The 21,451-nt window shown below is 37.9% G+C and overlaps 1 long non-coding RNA gene across 1 annotated transcript in view; it reads left to right on the forward strand.

Annotated features, from left to right (window-relative positions):
* LOC111774766 (uncharacterized) overlaps window positions 1-20,143 on the forward strand; it is a 79,373-nt gene extending 59,230 nt beyond the window's left edge. The window contains exons 3-4 of the long non-coding RNA XR_002810014.2: window positions 15,304-15,415; window positions 19,881-20,143. This is a non-coding gene — a long non-coding RNA (uncharacterized lncRNA). The remainder of the gene's footprint in view (window positions 1-15,303; window positions 15,416-19,880) is intronic.
* The last annotated feature ends 1,308 nt before the right edge of the window (window positions 20,144-21,451 follow it).

The following is a 21,451-nucleotide window of genomic DNA, read 5'->3' on the forward strand; positions in this document are numbered from 1 at the left end:
GGATTGCTATGTATTCTTTGTAGATGGACTTTTTGATAGTTGTGTACTGCTCCATATGTCTCTGTTAATATTCACTTTCTTAATATTTTACTGAAGGTTTTGCATCTATGTTCATGAGAGATATGGCCTTTAAATTAATTATTAATGTCTATGTCTGGTTTTAGAATCAGGGTAGTGCTGTCTTCCTGAAATGGCCCTTAATTTTCTATTTTGTTGAAGAGTTTGAATAGAGTTGGTATTATTTCTTCCTTAACTGTTTGATTTAATTCAACAGGGATATCATCGAGGCCTGGAATGTTTTCTTTGCAGAAAGTTTAACTACAAATTCAATTTCCATAGACCTAGGGCTATGCAGTCAATATATTTCTCCTTGAGAGAGCTTTGGTAATTTCTTTCATTCAATGAATTTCTTCATTTCATTTAAATTATCTAATTTATAGGTGTAAACTCCATGATGATCCCTTATTATCTTTTTACTGCTTATAGGATCTTTAATGATGCCTGTTTATTCCTGATGTTGGTAATTTGTGTCTTTTTTATTCCTTTTGGTCTGTCCAGCTAGAGATTTATCAGTGTTATTACTTATTTCAAATAACTTCATTGATAATATCCATTGGTTTTTCTGATTTCAGTTACATTGTATTTCCATCTTATTTTTACTGTTTCCTTTCACTTGGCTTGCTGTGAATCTAATTTATTTTTCTTTTTCTAGTGTCTTGATGTCAAAGCTTAGATTATTGTCTTGAACTCTTCTTTGATAATATAAGCTTTTAATGCTATAAATTTTCCTCTAAGCACTGCTTTATGTGCATCCTACAAATTTTGATATGTTGTGTTTTAATTTTCATCCTATTTAAAATACTCTCTAATTTTCCTTTTGAATTTATGTTATTTGGAAATGTGTGTTTAAATTCAAAATTTGTCCCTGACTTAGCTTAAGTGATCAATGACACTACTTAAGCCTTGAAAAGAATTTCAAGTCAGCCAAATATCACTCTCCAGAGTTGTTAGGGATGATAGAATTGCCCTTGACTTTCTTGTTGAAGGCAAAGATGAAATCTGTATAATCACTAACACGTCTTGCTGTACTTTGATTATTGCCTGTGTCACCGTGACGGGTCAATAGAGAAACTTAAGAAGAAATCTACCTATTTTCTAAGGTAGATTGTGACGGTTAATGATATTTGTTCAGCTGTTTTGTTGAGGGGCATAGTTGAGGTTAAAATTGTAAACTGGCCTTACTGAAGATTGAGAAACTGCTTAGGATATTTTTGTAGTAGTTTAGGTAAGAGATGATACCTTGGACTAAGATATTTATAATAAATATGAAGTTCTCTTATTAAAATATTTTGAAAGTAAAATTGACAGGATTTGTTCATGGATTTGATATGCACATGAAGGGCATAGTGCTTTCCTATATGGCCCAAAGGATTCTGGCTCACGCCAAAAAATATTTTTCTCTTAGGTGGAGATGTCATTATAAGAATTAGACAAGTAAACTTAATGTGGATGAATACAGGAGATAATTATTTTGGGTTTGAACATGGTTAGTTTAAGTTGCTCTTGTGATACTGTAAATCATGAGACCAAAGTCTCATAGAAAGTTCAATATCAAAAGGGTAGGGAATTATACTTCTTCAATGAAGCTGGGAGTAAATATAACTTATTGATGATTTAATCTACTCAGATGTAATAAAGATGTCATCTTTGTGGTCAAATATCTGGGTTTGACCTTATACAAAAAAGAATTGTATTTTTCTATAAATCATTGAGAGTGGATGATATTTCCTACAGTGAATAAAATAAAGTGGGAGAAAAAAAATGAGAAAGAGAAATTCCAACATCGTATGGTCAAATAGAGGATGATGAGCCTACAAATGAACAAAGCAATTGGGCAAAATTGGAGCAATATATCACCAAAGCCAAGAGAAGGGAGTGAGTGTTTCAACAAGGGGTTGGGGATAAAGTCAAGAACAAATAGTTATGAATATTATTGGGCTTTAAAATATGATGAAATCTAAAACATGACTATCGTGTTATGTGACTTAGATGTCATAATACCTACTATCATCCAGGATTTCTTTTTCTGTGGATATAGCTTTTGGACTTAGAGCGTTTACTGCTTCCTTTGGTATTTTTTTAGATAATGATATATATTTTTCTTTACTGCTATTCTGGATTTTTGTAACTTTGGTGTGTTTATTTGATGTATAGATATTGGAGTCAGAGAATTTAAATGGTCATCTAGAAATCAATATGAAAGTGGTGTTCAGATAATTTGGGCAGTATTTATAGTGATTACTGGCAGGTACAGTGTAAGATGCGAAGAACCCACTAGCAGAAAATAAAGAAGTTTGAAATTGTTTTTATGATGATGAAAATAAGCTGAAATTTAAAAGCATTAAAAATGATATTAGAGTAAATGAATAAATATCATTTCACTACTGATGAATGAGATCCTTCATAACTACTTCAATTGAAATATCATTATGTGATTACATGAAATCCTCATATATTTCCTTGGATTGAAATTTCAGGAGCCCATGGTCTGACAGGGTTAAATCTACTGTGATGGTACTCACTCCAGGCTGACCCTTGGAGTTTTTGCATGGTTAGAAAGAGAATACTTGGGCCAATATAAATGGTTCTCTATTAAGATTCCCTAGTTCCTGTTAGTGATTCATCAATCACTTATCTACTGTGAATATGCCAGAAATGGACTTTATATGAAAGAAGAGGGATTTTATTGATTCTTTGGTTTGCCTCTTACATTGCAATAGTTGAAAACTATGTGAATTTTTAGATTATATCTTACTACCAATCGACTGGATCTTATATCATTGAAACCATAACCCCTAAGACCACTGTGGATCAGTCTTTTACTAGAGAATACATTTGGCCAAGAATTACTACTCTGTGAGGAAATACAATCTAGGAGATTCATGAAGAGTTTTACAGTTGTGTACTGCACGGGGCACACATCTAGGTGTGTCTCTCACATTGTACACAGTATAGATGTGTAGATTCATTATCACAATTTGTCCTGGAATATGGCAACAAAGTGTCATAAGAAAATCAATATATTATGAAAATTTGCCTATGGATGGAAGTAAAGTGTCTGGAGGAAGGGATGCTTTTTTGTAATTTTTACAAGTGTACCATATGAGCATCCGGCAACCCTGAGGACATCCAGATGATTTGGTAGCCCTTGATGTTGAAATAATCCTGTCTTCCCCAGATTTCAAGTATTCTTTCCAAAGAAAGCATTCTGGCTTCATAGCCTATCTAGCAATCAAATTCTATCCAAAAGTCATTCCTTCTATGCTGATCCTGAAAAGTGCCATCCAAAGATGACAATAAGGAAGATTCCTCTATTGCCACAATCCTAAGCTTACATCACCATACCCTTCTTAGTTGCTAATCATCAGAAGAAAGATTATAGCATGTATTTGGAGTGGAAGCTGAGAAACTTAGGTTAATTTAAATGCCAGTCTTCCCTTCTGCAAAAGCTATGAAACTGACTGACTTAAACCAAATGACTCGGTGGAGTGGCTGAGGAAGGGACAATAGAACAAAAAGTCCCACTGCCAGCCTCTGGTTTGCCTTTCTTGGGTGCACTCTAGTAGTCAGGAACCTGATCGATATGAGGCGTTCAGCTCTGTGAGAAATGAGGCTTGGGATACTGATAGTCTACAGCATCCACACCTCATATTTGACTTTCTGTTGTGATATTTTATCATTTTGGTGGACAGCGATATAGCTTTGATTTAATTATGAAGGGTAGGAATTATAGCATAGAGATGAGAAATTGTAACAAAAATGATATTCTGAAACTATCTCAGATGTATAAGTTCAGAGCAGATAATTGACAACTTCACACATATTTGAAAGCTAGAGTCTCTATGGCAACTTTAATGCATACCTTTATCTCCTGTGCTAAAAAACAGGTCAGGATCATATTATAATGGTGACCCAGCCACAAAAAAGACTCTCTTAGAAACTTTCCATGTTTCCCTTGTCAGACTCAGGATTCTCAGAGGGAAAATTAGACCCCAAGACTTAAGATTGGAATATTTGGGTAGCTGAACCCAAAAAGTATCCTCCCCCAAATGCCTTTAAGGTCTTCTTGGTGGCAGAAGTAGCTGCCACCCTTTCCCCGGAGACTGTGTATAGATGCCACTTGAAGCAATGTCTAGCAAGATAATGCTTGTTTTCCTAAGAACCATTCTCACTTCTCACTGCCTTCAGCTCTCAGTAGAGCCCAAGCAGAGAAGTTGAAGCCTTATGCAGAAGAGGAATTCAGATCCAGCTAACATTTACTGGCAGGAACTGGGGAAATAAATGGGGGAACGGATCTTGGGGGAATGATACTGAGGGAGGGGTGGGATAAATATCAGGCTAAATAGGTATGTTAGGTTACTATTGTGACTATAACAAATAACCCAAAATATGGTGCCTTAGAACAACACAAACTTATCCGACTGTACTGCAGGCCAGCAATCTAAAATGGCGTAGCCTGGCTGTGTTCATTTTGGAGGCTCCAGGGAAGAATCCGCTGACTTGTGTTTCCAGCTTCGAGGCTGCCCACTGTCCTAGGCCTGCAGTTTCTTCCTAGTGTCACACCAACCTCTCCTACTCTGAATTTTACGGTCCTGCCTCCCTCTTAAAGGACCCTGTGATAACATTGTGCCCACCTGGTAATCTCCCTGTCCTAAGCTTCTAAAACTAGTCACATCTGCCAAGTCCCTTTTGCACCTAACATAACATATTCACAAGTTTTGAGGATTAGGACATGGACGTCTTTGGAGAGCCATTACTCTACTTACTGCGATAGGAGAGAATTATTAACATGGGGACACTGATCCAAACATTTGGATGCAATGCTTGGCAAGGACACTTGGAACTCATTCTAATCATGTTATGAAATCTAGACATAACTGAAATCTAGACATAACTATGCCTAGAGAAAACAAAGTAAAGAGGCCAGAACTTCGTTCTCATAGTATTAAAGGAAGGATAAGGGACTCAAGCTGTTGTAGATATTACAATGGATATGTAAACAGCAGCTAAAAAAGCATCATTTGACCGTGCTCTGTAGGAATAGGGATTTTGCCTCACAGCTGAGGGACTTGGAGATGGGGGAGCATAATGTCCAGAGGGAGATGTTACCACATCCCTCAAGGTTGGTCACTGAAAACCCAAGCCTGAGAAATAGCTGAGGTAAAGATTGGTCAGGACCTTGGCCTCTGGGCACACTCAGCAACACCAAGCAGGGACACTCAGGTCCAACAGCAGATTGCCTCGCTCAGCATAGTGGTAGCCGCCATCACAGATGCTGTGTCAGACGTAATTTTTTTTAACAGAATGTATCAACACAGCCTCTGGTACTTGGTATGTGGCCTTTTATCTGGCAACTGCTTTCCTCTCTATAACCATCACCAGGGAGGATTAAGAACAGTTTGCCTCTAAGTAGCAAGAACAACAGCACACATTCACTGTCTTGCCCCAGGGCTGTGTTACTTCTCCTGCTGTCTTTTATAATAGTACATAGAGACCTCAGTAATCTTGACATTCTAAAGAATATCATGCTGGTCCAGTTCATTGGTGACATTGTGCTAACTGGACCTGGTAATCCGGAAGTTACAAGTATCCTAAATGTTCTATCAAAACACACATATACCAGGCGGTGGGAGATAAACTCCATGAACATTCATGAGAATGTTCTATTAATAAAATTTATAGTAAAACCTATCGGGTCTTGGTCATGCTGGAACATACTTCTCTGAGGTAAAGAGAAAGTTTCTGTACCTTGCAACTCTGACCACTAAAACAGAGGTAAATAGTTGGGTGACATCTTTAGATTTTGAAGGCCACGTATACCTCACTTAAGAATACTTCTGTGAGAGGGACTTTCCCACTTGTTGACACTCTCTGCCTCCCCGTTCTCTGTCCCCAGCCCTTCCTCTCCATGTGCTCTGACTTTTCACTTCTGCCTCTCTTCCATTTCCTTCTTTCCTGAGCCTCACTTGATTTTCTGTTTCACAGCAGTTGCAAGAGGTCTATTCATTTTTCTGGTCTTTAAATCAGCGTTAAGTGGGAGGCACCATTTCCTGCAAATTGTCTTTTGGATCTGCCTTATCAAATGTGAAGTTCATCTTGTAACGTTTACCATTCACAAAAGAGTTACTATTGGAATGCCATTGTTAATTTTGCTAACTGGGTTAAACATCTGGCTAACTGGTTAAATGTTAATATTTACCAAAGTAGAGCTCTAAGGCAGGGTAAGAGTGCTTTTCTCAATTGGCTTTTCTCAATTGGCTCCTCTATCATTTGACTTTTTAAGATTTTGGTGTTCAGTTTCTTTATTCTTTACTCAGATTTAAAACTTAGGAAGGGAAAGATTTTTGGTTTTATCACTTATAACTGATACAAATTAGTTAAGTGTTATGCTGACATGTTTAAGAAATTAAAAATAATAGAGAAAGGAAATGTTAAAAGTTTCCCAAAAGATGAAAATATGAATGTCTTCAATTGAAATTTAAAAACAACAGGACAGGCCTGGCCCACATGAGGAATGAACAGTTAAATATTCAAGAATTACAAAGCTAATAGGACATATCCTTTGATATTTTTGAAGCTCTGCCACTTACGAGTTCACAAGTTTTTAAAAATATTAAAATAGGTGCGGTTTTTATTTGCTTTTTTTGTAAAGTGATTTTCAGTCTTCTGTTTGAAGATCCTGTTTCTGCACTTGTGTTCAGTGATAGAGTTCACTCTGCCTATTTATCTGCCTACAGCTTGGTTTGGGTTGCACAGTCAAGAGATCAGTCCATGTGTAATTCATTGCCTGTATGATGCTAATATGAAGTCTTTGTCTTAGCTAAAGAAAACAGTACTTCTGTGATACTTTTGTTAGATTAACAGATGACTTTGAGTTTTACATGGGGCCAAGAGCAAGAGTACTATAGCAAGTTCAAGGTGTGGTTCAAGGTGTTCTGAGAATAGAGCGTATGATCCGAGGGGTCTGATAGTGCTGGAGACATCTGTGACGTATCTCCATATATGAGTCACAGCACACACCTCTAGAGTTCTGAAGCACAGCCATACCCTCCATGGGACAGAATAACTTTGTTTGAAAAATATCTCTTAACGTGCTGCTGGTCACTGGTAAAGCTGGAGCTCCTGGCAATTGTTCCAGAAGAGAGTAAACAATGTTCTGTGTGGAGAAATCAGTCTTATAAAAAGTGGAGAGAATATGAGGAGCTCTTTGGACAAGAGCAAGAAATCCACTCTGGTTAAGGAAAAATATTCATATTGATGAATAACGAGGGATGATGAAAAGTTTGGATCCTATGGTAGAAGATCCTTCATGACTGCATGAGATGTTAGAATTACATTCAGCCATCAGTGCAGAATTGTCAAATATTTTCAGCATCGGGGGAGGATGGTTAGAATCTGATCCTGGCGTGCTAATTGAATCTACCATCAACACAAATATCAACTCCTCAGGTCTCTCAGAGAGAAGGTTTTCATTAAATTCTCTATGGATTTTAGAAAAAAATGACTTCACTATTAAAAACTTTCTTCCAAATAAGAAAGTAGCCCTTCCTCCAAAATTCAGCTATTTTAATTCTTCTGCTCTTTCAGTTAGCACAGATATTTGTTTCATATAATAGAATATATGCCTTTTAGAAAAATAAGTAATATATAATTTAGAAAACAGGAATGCCTTTAATTCATGAGCTATCAGTAGAGTATATTATCAGAGAAGCAAAATTCTAACTGATGATTTTTATTTGCAGTCTTCATTATCTTGCTTAGTTCAGTATTCTTTATCCCAGTATTGTTGTTACCAATTCTATTTCCAGGGAGATGCTCAAGGCCATTGTGTTTGAAACATAGACTGAACTTGATGCACATTTTGCCTTTCTTTGAGGTTAATTTCTTACTGTCACCGAGAATAAAACAAAACAAAAGTTGAAACACCTCTGTTTTATTCCTACGAATAGGTTAAAACTGTCTTTTACCCAATACAAGTGATGTAGAGAACATTACAGAGTTGAGGTTCTTTCTAGCCTGGGTAGGACACAGAACCACCCAGATAATGGATGATTGTTTCTTCTCTTTAAAGCACAGAACTGAAATTCACATGTAATGAACCATTTGCGTAAGTGCGTCTCGTGGTAGAATCTAAACTGGGACCCTACCGACAGCAGAGTCTGGTAGACATAGCTTCCAGTCTCCTGGTTCTTGCCACATATGGGGACATTAGAGAAAAGAAATGGTATTGAGTGCAAATAGGCAATCTTTGGCAGAGGAAAAGAATTAAGATTATTGAAATTTCACTTTAAAGGGAATTATTTTTCTCATTTAAAAAAGTTCCAATTTCCACAAAATAACAAATTAAAACAGCATGCACCTTTCTTCGTGTTTTATGTTTAATGTTTAAAATGAAATTAAAGGGTCATAAAATTAGACAGAAGGGATGTTTAATACGTGGGGCTTGGTGAGGCACACACCGTCTTGGCTCTGAAGATAGGCCAGGGCTCAAATCCCAGCCCTGTTAATTCGCAGCTATGATTTTCCTTCTAAACTTTCATTTTTCCTGCAATGAATATTAGCTGGAGATAAATGTAGGCTAATTTGTCCTTTATACTATTTCAAGAACAGAAGGAAAAAATCTAGAAGAGACAAAGGCCTAAGGAGTTTTAAGATATTAAATTTCAAAGTTTCAAAAATCTTAATGATTTTCCTTAAAATAGAAAAAAAACAGCCAATGTTTATTTAAACAATTGATAACAGTTGGATTTCAAGGTAAATATGTTGGCATATCTATGTGTTTTTATTTCTACTAAATTTACTCAAAACCCATGTATCTTTTACCAAGCTTACTATAGATTGTAGTTAAATAATTCATACTGAGTTAAGAAACATTGTGTTTTACAGAAAATACATATCTACTCTCCTCTTGGGAGAAGTTAAAATGTAAGAGAAAGTCATCTTTCAATACAATACTTTCAAATAGTTTCATACGTTACTTTAAATAAAAACTGGTCCTGATAATAACTTACACATAGGAAGGTCATTCAGATCCATATGCCTAGAACATTCCCTGTTAATGCTTGTTATTTCAGCATAATTATTAATAGTACACCTTTTATCTTCTAAAGCATCCTATTCAACACTAAGTAATAGTCACCGTATTTATGAGGCATTCCATAATCCAGTCCTCTAGTCTCTCAGACCTCAGCTTTCTCTACTTTGCCTTAGCTTCTTCTCTTCCAGAAACCCAGGATTTATTGTTTTTCCTCACACATACTAGGCCCAGACCCACCTCAGGGCCCTTGCACATGCAGTTCACTCTGTCCAGAATGCTTTTCCTTCTATATCTGTTTGGCTCATTCTCTCACTATTTTCTGGTCTTTACCCAGTGAATTCTTTGTTGTCCATCAAGCAGTCATGCTTTATTTGAGAGAGAAAACTCACATCAGGTTTTTAAAGAGAAAATTTAATAGAAAAATTGTTAGCTAAGTATAAAGTTTCGTTAACTAGGAAACTGAAAATGGCGCAATAGAACTTTAAGGTATCATAGAGGTAGCAGCTGCAGGGAATGGCTGCCATCCCTAGTGTTGAATAAAAAAGGGAAAAGACTGGGATTATCAAAATTGAGAAGCTTGGAAGATGAGCCTTGTAAAGCTTGGTCCAGATCTTTAAGCAGAGAGTGCTGCTGAACTGGGTGGTGTCTCTGAGCTTTGAGAAAGGGATCCATGGAGCTAAGGCTGGGGAGACTCTGAGGAGGAGCTATCAGCCAGTTGACGCAAGTACTTCTCTGGGATATGATAAGCGTTGGGAAAAAATTAAAACTGGGTTCAGCTGCTTCAACTGGAATGCTCTACTTCTGCTGGAGTAAAGTGAGGCTGGAAAGACACTGATGGAACCAGGAAGCAAACAGGAATGAACAGGAAGTAGAGAGTCCCTTCTTTCTGTTCCTGCCTTTGTTCCTTCTAGCATACCCTATTGGCAGGGCCTCGCAGGGAGCCTGCTAGCTAAGCAGAGATGTGGTTTACAAGGTACCAGCCCCAGCATTACTGGGTACCGTATAAAGGGTGAGTTTGAAACTCAGAGACAGAAGTTTAATACTTAATATAGCCATTGTTTCTAAAATTTTCATACCTTCCCACATTTCCTATTTCCTACCCTCCTTAGTGCTTCTCATTTAAGTACTACATATTTTTCCTATTCTCACTGTTTATTGTCCATCTGCCCTATTAAAACATAAGCTTCAGGGGCCAGCCCAGTGGCACAGCAGTTAAGTTCGCATGTTCCACTTTGGCGGCGTGGGGTTCACCGGTTTGGATCCTGGGTGCAGACACGGCACCGCCTGGCAAGTCATGCTGTGGTAGGCGTCCCACATATAAAGTAGAGGAAGATGGGCATGGATGTTAGCTCAGGGCCAGTCTTCCTCAGCAAAAAAAGAGGAGGATTGGCAGCAGATGTTAGCTCAGGGTTAATCTTCCTCAAAACAAAAGATAAGCTTCATGGGGCTGGCCCAGTGGTGTAGTGGTTAAGTTTGTGCACTCCACTTTGGTGGCATGGCATTCACTGGTGTGGATCCTGGGCAGGGACCTACACAGCACTCATCAAGCCATGCTATGACAGCGTCCCACATACAAAATAGAGGAGGATTGGCACAGATATTAGCTCAGTGGACAATCTTTCTCACCAAAAAACAATAAACAAATAACCCAAAAAACCGACAAACAAAAAGCTTCACAATAACAGGGATTTGTGTATATTTTGTTGAATGCTGTTAAAAAACAAAATTCAGCTGACTAAATTTTAGAGATGGTATTGGCTTTATTCAATGATTCGTGAGTCAGGCAGCATCTCATCTAGCAATAGAAAGGCCCTCCGAAGAGCTGTACAAAATGAAAAACTTTTATAGGCAGAAGGAGGCCGGACAAGGAAGTTACACTGCCTAAGAGCTGATGGTTTGCGACAAGGTCACCCTTCTTTAGAGGACTGCAGACGTCTGTCAGGCAGATGACCTCGCTAGTGCTGACCAGGTAATCCCAGATAGACTGGTTTATGGTTTCATTCCTGGGGGAGGCTGAAACTGTTAAGTTAGGTACAAGTCTCAGTTTGCAGACATGGGGCTTATTAGCACAAATGATGCCATTTCTGGCCTGTCACCTCTTTTTAGCAATGCTTTATCCAACCTGGAAAAATTCCTGGCACAAAGGAGATCTTCAATAAATATTGTGAATATTAATATAAATAACAAAAAACAACACATATAGTAGTTATTATGTACAAGGTTCTGTTCTATAGGCTTGTATGTATCCTTAAAATAGAATTATGTAATAATGTATTATCACCCTTACCTTATACATAGGGAAATCAATGCATGAAAATGTTAAGCAACTTGCCATAGGTCACATAACTAATAAGTTGGAAAGCCAGGGTTTGAATCAAGGCAGCTGGCTCCACAGCCTGCAGTCTTAGCCACCATGCTAAATTGAAAATACAAATGAAATACTAGATGCACGCTTTCAATTATGCACACTTCACAAAGTCTAACTATAATATCCAGAAGCATTATCTTATGTCAACTCTCTGAACAGGCTTAATGATTAAGAAGAAATACTGTCATTGGATTTATCTTTAAAATTCTAGCCTTAAAAGGCAGGGTAAATGTAATTGGCAATAGTGTGCCCTTTGAAAGATGTCACTGACATTAACAGAAGATTTCTCAGGGCTTAAATAGGCTTTCCAGAGTCAAAATCTCTTTGAGACCAAGCCCTTGCTTAGTTCAGTAAAACAAGCATTCAACTCACAACAGTAGTGCCTTCATTAATGGGATGTCAGATTGCTTGCATTGTTAGCCCAGTCTGCTCAGTATGGTGCACAGAAAACTTCTGACCCAAACGTCTATTTTTCTTGTGATTAATATTTTGTTAAGCATTAATAAATACAAAAAAAAAGTGCCTAAAAGGAATGCAATAATGTTCATCTCCATAGTCACAGAGGGAGATAATCATTCTTGGTATACGGCATATACACACCACTATAATGTTTATCCTGGAGTTTTCCTCTGAAATTTTAAAACTGTGTTAGAGCAAAGAATTTGTCTAAAAAGACAGTGCATTTTATTAACCAAATGGAAAAAATAATTCAGTTTCTAATGACCTGAAATGCTTTTTAAAATCTGTTAAAATGTTTCTTCATCTTTAAAATGAGGATTTGGGTTGTGCCTACGGCTGTGTCCATAGTCCTGTGAAATAAACACGGCTACGCTGAGGTTACTGGGATGCATATAGGACGGAAGAGCAGAGACTTAGAGGGACCCCACTGTGCCTTCTCATGTCTTCCTTAGGGCACATAACTGCTATCATCTTCCAGAATCTTTATTTACATTTACACATCTTCATGGAATTTTTCCAGCCTATGGAAGTTGGTGTAATTTGCATCAAGTTTAAGAAGTAAAGAATCACAGATTATTCTGGCCATTTTAGTAATAAAAGCCCTCATTTATTGAGAAAAATGGCATGTGGCTGATTTGCATATTTTGCATTTAAACCTCCCAACAAATCTATGATGTAAGTGTTCTGATGGTTGTTTGAGGAAAATGAGGTGCAGGTTTACAGGGTTTAAGTCAAGGACTAAGGCACCCAGACAGTTATTGATGGAGGGAGTGAAGCAGGTGTGGAGAGGGTGTGGCTGACCCTGGCTTAACCTCTGTTTAAGTCGTAAACCCAAGGGCATATAGCTGGGGAGTGGCAGAGAGAAGTGAAATGAAGGTTTCTCATTTAAAATTCAATGTGATTCATGACATCTTACTTATTCTTTTTCTATGAAGATATTCAATATCACAAATGTAAAAGCTTTTCTTTGTGGATTGGGATTATTTTCTATTACAGATCAAGGATAAGCAGACTAAAGGGCGGAGGCTGTGGATGGAATCATTTTTATGGTCGTCTCTGTGCCACTTCTGAGGGCAGCCAACACAGTCGAGCACACATTCACTTCTCTTGCATCTCCTGCCAGTGCTCCCAAAATGTGGGATGAGCTTTACCACCTGCTTTCAAGAAGTTGACACCCCAATAAATTCACACACTGTGGGTTTAATAACAGGACTCCTAATGACTAATGTAATGTGTAGCAATATACCTTTGCGGGTGTGACATTGATGAGAAGATAAATGGTCCATGGAAGAATCCCTAATTTACTTTGCATATTCTAAGCTAGAAAATCTAGGCTGAAACAATTGGTGTATAGTAATGGGTATACCAGGAGGGGAGAGCATAGGAAGGAGAGAGAGAAAGATATATATATTTTTTTAAAGATTGGCACCTGAGCTAACAACTGTTGCAATCTTCTTTTTCTTCCCTTCTTCTTCTCCCCAAAGCCCCCCAATACATAGTTGTACATTCGAGTTGTGAGTGCCTCTGGTTGTGCTATGTGGGACACCATGCAACATGGCTTGATGAGCAGTGCTATGTCCATGCCCAGGATCCAAACCAGTGAAACTCTGGGCTGTCAAAGTGGAGTACGTGAACTTAACCACTCGGCTGTGGCGCCAGCCCCTGAGAAAGATATTTTAAAACTCAGATTGTGAGGATAAAATGATTTACTCTATAGAATTGAAATCACTGAACTGAATATTCTTTTTAAAGTTTAATTTATAGTTTTGTTGTTAGTGCCATTGAGTTGATTTCAACTCCTAGTGACCCTGAGGACCTGAGAGCAGAGCCCTGCCCACTCTTTCTGCGCCATCCTCTGACCTTCTGGAGCTATATGAGACAATGCTCCGCTGCTATTTGCAGGGTTTTCTTGGCCAATTTTTTCAGAAGTGGGTGGTTAGGTCCTTCTTCCTAGTCTCTCTAGTCTTGGAGAACCACTGAAACCTGTCCACCATGGGTGACCCTGCTGGTATTTGAAATCCCAGTGGCATAGCTTTCAGCATCCCAGCAACACACAGCCATTGCGGTCTCACAACCGATGGATGGGTGGTGTGGTTCCCTTATGGGGAAACCATCCCAGGCCATGGCCAAGAGAGCATAAAATCTTAACCGCTAGACTACGTAGTGAGGATGTGGTTAGCTGGCTAGTTTACAGCTAACATAGGCTTAAATATCCTTAGTCATCAGCTTTCTAAGTCCCCCTCTAGTTCCTCCTTACCAAGAAGCTGGGGCTACCACTGCATCCGTGAGTTGAATTTCTGTTTTAGTTTAAATCAGAAGCTTTCTCATTTGAGAATTATCCCAGGTTGGTCGATCCTCTTGTATTTGTCCTGTGATTGTCTGTGCTATGACTGAATAATTTTTCACCTGAGCCCCGTTATTTCTGAGTTCTCCATTTTGAATCTGAAACTGCTCAGAGCTCATTTTACACTGGAATTTGCTTCTCCCCGAAATGCTGAGCAACAGGCTAAGTGGCTCGTTTTACGTCTCACATATGCGAATGATGTGCCTGTTGCTCTAACTCCAGCTCTTTCTCCATCCGTTTTTCTGGCGTGTGTGTGTGTGTGTGTGTGTGTGTGTGTCTGTTTGTGTGCATGTGTGTTCTCTACTCACTTGAGAGCTCCCTTGACTGGATATAAAATGACAGTTTATTTTACCTCTTCCCCCCATGTTAGGATGATTCATAAGTATTGAACCTGAACTGAAAAGAGACTCCCTGTGGTCTAGAGTCATGACTCGTTCTATAAAATTTCATTATAATCCTTTGAAATAAGTGTCCTGGGAGCAAACGTGTGTTCACTCATGAAGACAATGTGAAATGATATAATTTATTTTTCTTAAATATTTTTGTCGTTGTTGACTAGGATTTTCCCTGAGCCAACATCTGTTGCCAGTATTCCTCTTTTTTTTTTTGCTGAGAAAGATTCTCCCTGAGCTAACATCAGCTGCCTGTCTTCCTCTATTTTGTACGTGAGCCACTGTCACAGCATGGCCACTGAGAGTAAGTGGTGTAGGTCCATGCCCAGGAACTGAACCTGGGCTGCTGAAGCAGAGTGCACCAAACATAACTACCAGGCCACCTGGGCTGGCCCTTAAAATTGTTAATTTAGGAATACCTTCATGTAGATTTTTCAAAATTCCTAAATAGTGCATTTAAAACCATTTTTTCCCTAGATAAAATAAATTTTAATGTTTTATTCTGACTGGGATATTATAAGAAAACGTGAAGACATTTAATAAAAATTTTCAGTTGTCACATTTTATTTAGGTTCTATTATATGTAGAGTAATCCTTGGCATATAATTGTAAGTGTTTTGAACTTTAAAATTTTTTTTTTTAGATGAAAAGTTTTGTGTTCAGGAATTGTGGCTTCTAAACTGGATCGTCTTGATGACAATCTGTGGGCAAGTGTGGGCTCTTGGCGTCGGGTTTCTCCCCTCAACAGCAAAGTGGTAAGATAGATAACATCTATGATTTATTTCACGTCTAATATACTTTTTCTTTAAGAAAGGACGTTTCAGGGACCTGTTGAAGTTATAATTGTTTACTTAATTTTAATCACAATGAATTTCCTTTGAAGTACTTAAGTCTTACTATGTTGGGTTTGAAAGAAGAACAGGTAAGTGTTAGCCATGGTTTCTGGTCTTTGTGCATGGCTGTTTTATCAGCTGGCTTGCATGCGCCGTCTCAAGCCTAGCAATGAATCTTATGACTAGTACGTGACATTCGTTGTGATCTTGAAATTGGGAGGATTTAACTCCCCCATAACATAAAATATGGGGTACATTTCCATCACCAGGATGTATAAGTAATAAGAATGTGAAATATTCTCAAACACTTTTGTGCTTAACTTTTCATAGAAGGGAGAATCTTGGCTCTCAAGGGGAATCATCTCCAATTATGCCTACGAACCTGAATAGCATTGTCTGATGGCAATGTGGTAAACATTTAAAACAGAAACTAACCAGTATGAATTTCTGATAATGTTCATTAAAATTTCTAACATGATGTATTATAAAGGAGCCTCAAATGCAATATGTTGGCCCAAAACACTTGGCAATCTACTAGGTATATATTCTCTCCTCCCATAGGAGGCTGTATTTATAGGCCTTTTTATACATTATGGGACAGATTTCCATTCCATGTTAAAAACGTAAAGCTGAAAAGTATATTTATCCATAATTGTTGTGCCCTATAGCAGAACATTTTTGTTAACATTTTAGAATCTGATAAGCTTGAACATTCAAATTAATATTTGAGTGAATTTCAATATATTCTTTTAAATTCTGTTGGTACATTTTGTATTCATTGAGGCCAACATTGCATCTCTATTATGTTTAAGACAGGGGCTGCAAAAAATTTTGGGGAAAAAATCCCATGGCCCAATTATATTTAAAATATTTCCTTATAATTTTGGCATTGTTTGGTAGATAAAATTTTATAATTTTAAAGAAAATAATATCTTTTATTATTCATTTCTATAATATTTGGAGTAATATATACATACAAATACTTATTTGGACAACTCAATAGAAGCAAAAGAAATAAACATCTGTCAAGACTGCTAATACTGTGTAACCCTTGTAAACATTTCAGCAAGTCTTTCAACTGTTTTGGGAATAATTGTGCCCATGTAAGTTTATGATTAAGAGCATCAGTAAAAATAACTGTCATGATGAAATGCAGTCTATTCTTCAGTAGATTATTGGCTGTTTTATGTTGCCATGGCTGATTCTCCACCTTCTTTCCAGTGTTATTTGGATAGACGGTTTCTTCAATGAGCCAGGAAGTATAAATTGGAAATATATTGAGCAAATTGTTCAAGGTGTCTTGTTCCAAAGAAAGAATAATTCCTCTGTTAATATTTTATAGCTTCATGCTAATGAGGAGATTCTTCAGCTAGCAAGAGAGCAGTTTAGACCACAAAGTAGGAGTAACTTTGAAACTAGGAGAAGAAGTGAACACTGAAGTCTTTGCTGGAATGTTGTGGGCTTTTTCAATGTTTTCAGCCTCTGCTAATAGTGCATCCTGCTTAGTGATCAATCTACTCAGCCCTTGCTAGCTCAAGGCTTGATTTTAAAGCCTAAAAATCTTCCTTAGTTAAAGGAAAGATGGCATGAGGCAGAGGAACATTAAAGGCAACAGTACAAATGAGGTCTGTTAGCAATGATCAAAAGCAAAATGTGAAAAAATGTTAGCAGGAAGAGGAGGGTTATCCTTTCTAACTCGGGCTAATGACTTTTTTTCCTTTAGATTCAGCTAAGGATCTTACCTCAAAGCCCCTGAGTAAGAAGTTTTTATTCTTGTTTTGGTTTTCAATTTTATCCTTAAAATGAAGTTTCTAAAGTATGTTAACAATTTGGAAAGAACAGTGACTTAGACATTGAAGGACTTGATTTCTTTTTTGGGCTGTGCCCCTAACTAGCTGTGTGACTTCGGGAAGTGACCTGACGTTACCAGCGTAAATATCATCATCCCTAGAAAGAACGTGGCCACCGGGTTTTCTTCTCTGTAACATGATTTCATATTTCTTTGGAATCACATCGCCCTATTAATTGTGTTAAAACATAATCTTTTTCTGCCTGGAGGGTTCATTGACTTGGGTTTGCCTGGTTTAGCATTATGATATGGCATCACTGTACATTCCATTTCAGTAAATATTTCTTTTTATATCAAATGGGTAGTAACTCTTCAGCAATCCTTGCTAGTCTTGTGAGCCATGTAAGGGATGCACCTGTCATTGGTCACACTTCATATGAAATGCAAATGTTGCTGTTTTTTCACGGAATTTTATGTTCTAATCATGACCTTGAAGAAAACTAATGTGATATTAGTTTGATGTGCTAGATTTTGACCTTGAAAGTACATGCACACGAGGGATTTATGTTGCTTTTCTCCAGGCTTCTTTGAATATTTTTCCCGAAATCATCTTGAGAGATCTTTTAGTAATTGTTTCCACAAGAATTCATACAAACATAATTGAACTTTTGGGCAAGAGATGCTAATATTGCCAAGTTATTGGATGTAAAGATATAGGAATTGCTAGAATAGTGTAATCATGAAATAGAATATTGATACTATATTAAGTCATCAAATTGAATTTGTTTACACTTGGAAATTCTTTGTATATTGGATATTGTTATTCAAATTGGATTTGAAAAAGTGATTTTTCAGACTGCAGTACATGTAGCTCTGAGGGTAGATTGAGATTTTCCAAAAGGTATTTGATCAAAGATAGCTCCAAGAAATACGTTTTCAGATCAGATCAAATTGATAGTGGATACACATGTATGCCCCAATACAATTTTATATGATTGCTAAGTCTTTTATTCTCTCTAGAAAGCCAGGGACAGAGAGTAATGACAGTTGTTTTGTTCCCTTATTGTTCTAAGATGTCATTAAGGGCAGTGCATATTAAAATAGAAGGCAAAGGTATACAAGGGCCAGTGACTGCGTTAATTTATTATTATTAGTTTATTGTTATTAATTTATTAAACACAGAAAACAAATTACGGAGAACATTTTGTAAGAGCATCTAGCTATTTCTTGGAAATTGGGGACATTTTAATGGCAATGATGACATTAGATAGGAAAAGTCATCGTCAAGAGACTTGCTCTGTTTGTGTGTGAAAGGAGCAACTTTGACCAAGTTATTGCGAAAGCCACTATATTGCTTTCCTTTCTCCCTATTGCTATTATCCTGAGTGAAAAATGTACAGTAGCCAGAACAGAAGTTTTGACATTGTCTTGGTTTGCTGCTTCAGTGCAGAAGTCATCTTAAGACCGATCATTATTCAGTCCTTTTCCTGGTGAAGAAGGCCTGGCGTATATGTATCATGGATCAGGGTAGGTGACAGGATGACCACATTGGTGCTTGGAGCCAGAGGTGTATGTTAAAGTGTATCCAAAAGAGGGGGCCAATGTCGGAGGAGCATGGGCCCCAGGTGATAGAACAAGGCATGAGGTCTGGGCAGCACTGGGACTTGAGACTTAAAGTCTGGGAGATTGACAAGAGCAAGGAAAAGCCGCTGACAGCAGGAGTGAAGATGCTGTTTGCAGTGGACAAGGAGGAAGGCATTCTGAGCGAATCCCCCACACATGTGCTCTTAGCCTGGCCAACTCAGGTGCTGAGGGAGCTGTATAATTGGTGACCTGCCTCCATTTAAGGGGCCCTGAGTGTGATGAGCAGCTATCTCCAGGAAGTTTTTTTTAAAAAATCTAAAAGGGAAAGATTTATTTGGCTGTTTCTTTATATTTCTTCCAAAAATCTAAAAAGGCAGAGATTTATTTGGTTGTTTCTTTATATTTGTATGTTAACAAGGATGATGTACCTTGGTGATGGTGGGGTCTTTTGGCCTTAATTATGTAAAATTGAAATAAGTTAGGTTTCATGGTGGTTACCTTCTGTGGAAAATGATAGTATGACAATTCAATATTTATGTTTGTCAGTATTGAGTGTGAACTAATTTGTTACTTGGAATTCACTCTGACTGAAATTAGGTCAAATGGTTAGTTCAAATGATCAATAGCGATACATTGCCATTGGTCTAGGAGCAGGCGCTAGGGAGCAAGGTGTGCTGCTGGGCTCTTTGAAAGGCTGGACAGAATGAAAAAGAGGAGGACTTGCCAAAGACTCTTACAATTAATAGTGGGTTTTTTCTTTACTGAGTAGAGGCAATGGCTGTGAGGAAACCATTCCTCTCTTAATATTGGTGGTTAATTCTTTGTTCTTGTACATATAGAGTATTTGCTCTCTCATTAATCATAAGTTAAAGGATTTGGGGAGATCACCTAGGGGCTAAGCAGGGTGACCACCTTCTGGATATCTCATCAGAGAAAAGCAGAGGTTCATGAATCCTGGTGGGGGATAGACTTTGTAGGTCATTAATCTCACAGTTCTCACCCTCCTTACTCTAGCGTTTGTTGAATATCTACAATGATGGAGATGCAAATCTGAATAAGAAGACATCCCAGCTCACAAGAGGCTCCCATCCTCATGAAGAAGCCAGGCACCTGGCTGTAATGGCTATTACTCTTATCAGAGGTCAATGTTGTTGAGTGCTGATTGGCGGCTGTCCACTCTTCTGAGCATGTGACTTGTTGTAACATATTAAACCTTGCCACGATACTATAAAGAAAATTCTGTTAGAATAACCCTATAAGAAAATGAGGCACCAAGAGTTCAAGGAAATTTTTGCGTTCCAACAGCTAGTTTGGTGAAGCCCAGAGTGGAGCTTGAGCTGCCTGACTCTTGAACACCCTCTCTTAGTCTCTGTGACACCACATAGAGAAACACCTGTGTGATATATGGTGCAGTGGGTACTTATACCTCCACCAGTCTCTTTTGAAAATCAGATGAGAATGGGGGCTTTGTGAATTCCATAAATGTCATAATCTCACTATAATCCATGGTGACAAGCCATCTCTGTATCACAATTAGGCAAAATTAGTCTAATGAGGGGCTGGCCCAGTGGCTTACTATTTATGTTTTCATGCTCTGCTTCAGTGCCCTGGGGTTCACAGGTTCAGATCCCAGGCACAGACCTAGCACCACTTGTCAAGCCACATTGTGGTGGCATCCCACATAAAATACAGGAAGATTGGCACAGATGTTAGCTCAGTGACAATCTTCCTCAAGGGAAAAGAGGAAGATTGGCAACAGATGTCAGCTCAGGGCCAATTTTCCTCACATCCACACACAAAATTAGTCTAAAGGGAGGTGGTGGATTTCTGGTCCCCAGGCAAACCGATTGTATCACAGAGTCCAAGCATGGGAGTGGAGCAAGAGCCCTTCCTGAACTAACCCCTCCATCCCACTCCTCCTTACACACCCTCCTTCCAGATAACCACTGATTTGCTTTCTGTCACTATAGTTTACTTTGAATTTTCTAGATTACAAATGGCATCATAAAGTATATGCACTCTTTCTTCTGGCTTGAAAGAAATTTCTTGGCATATTTATTTCTAGAAATTTGCCCATTTCATCCAAGTTATCTATTTTGTTTACACACAATTTTTAATAGTATTTTTTTTTTCTGTAAGGTCGGTAGTAATGTCCCCACTTTCATTTCTGATTTCAATAATTTTAGTCTTCTCTCTTTTTCTTCTTGGTCTGTCTAAAGGTTTTTTAATTTTGTTGGTCTTTTCAAAGAACCAGTTTTGGTTTTGTTGGTTCTCTCTACTGTTATCTATCCTCTAATTTATTTATTTCCACTCTAATTTTTATTATTTGCTTCCTCATGATAACTTAGAGTTTATCTTGTTTTTCTTGCTCTTCTTTTCCTAGTTCATAAGGTGCAAAGTTAGACTATCGATGTGGCATTTTTCTTCATGTTTAATATATTAATTTCTTGCTGTAAATTTCTCTCTGAGCATTGCTTTCATTGAAGCTCGCAGGTTCTGGTATGATGATGGGTGTAGTTTCTTAAGTTCAGCACCTCGAGCACTGCTCCTCTGAATCTGTAGGACTGTTAAATTAAAAAGACATG

This window comes from Equus caballus, chromosome 8 (genome assembly GCF_041296265.1).
Source record: "Equus caballus isolate H_3958 breed thoroughbred chromosome 8, TB-T2T, whole genome shotgun sequence".
NCBI classification, from domain to species: Eukaryota; Metazoa; Chordata; class Mammalia; order Perissodactyla; family Equidae; genus Equus; species Equus caballus.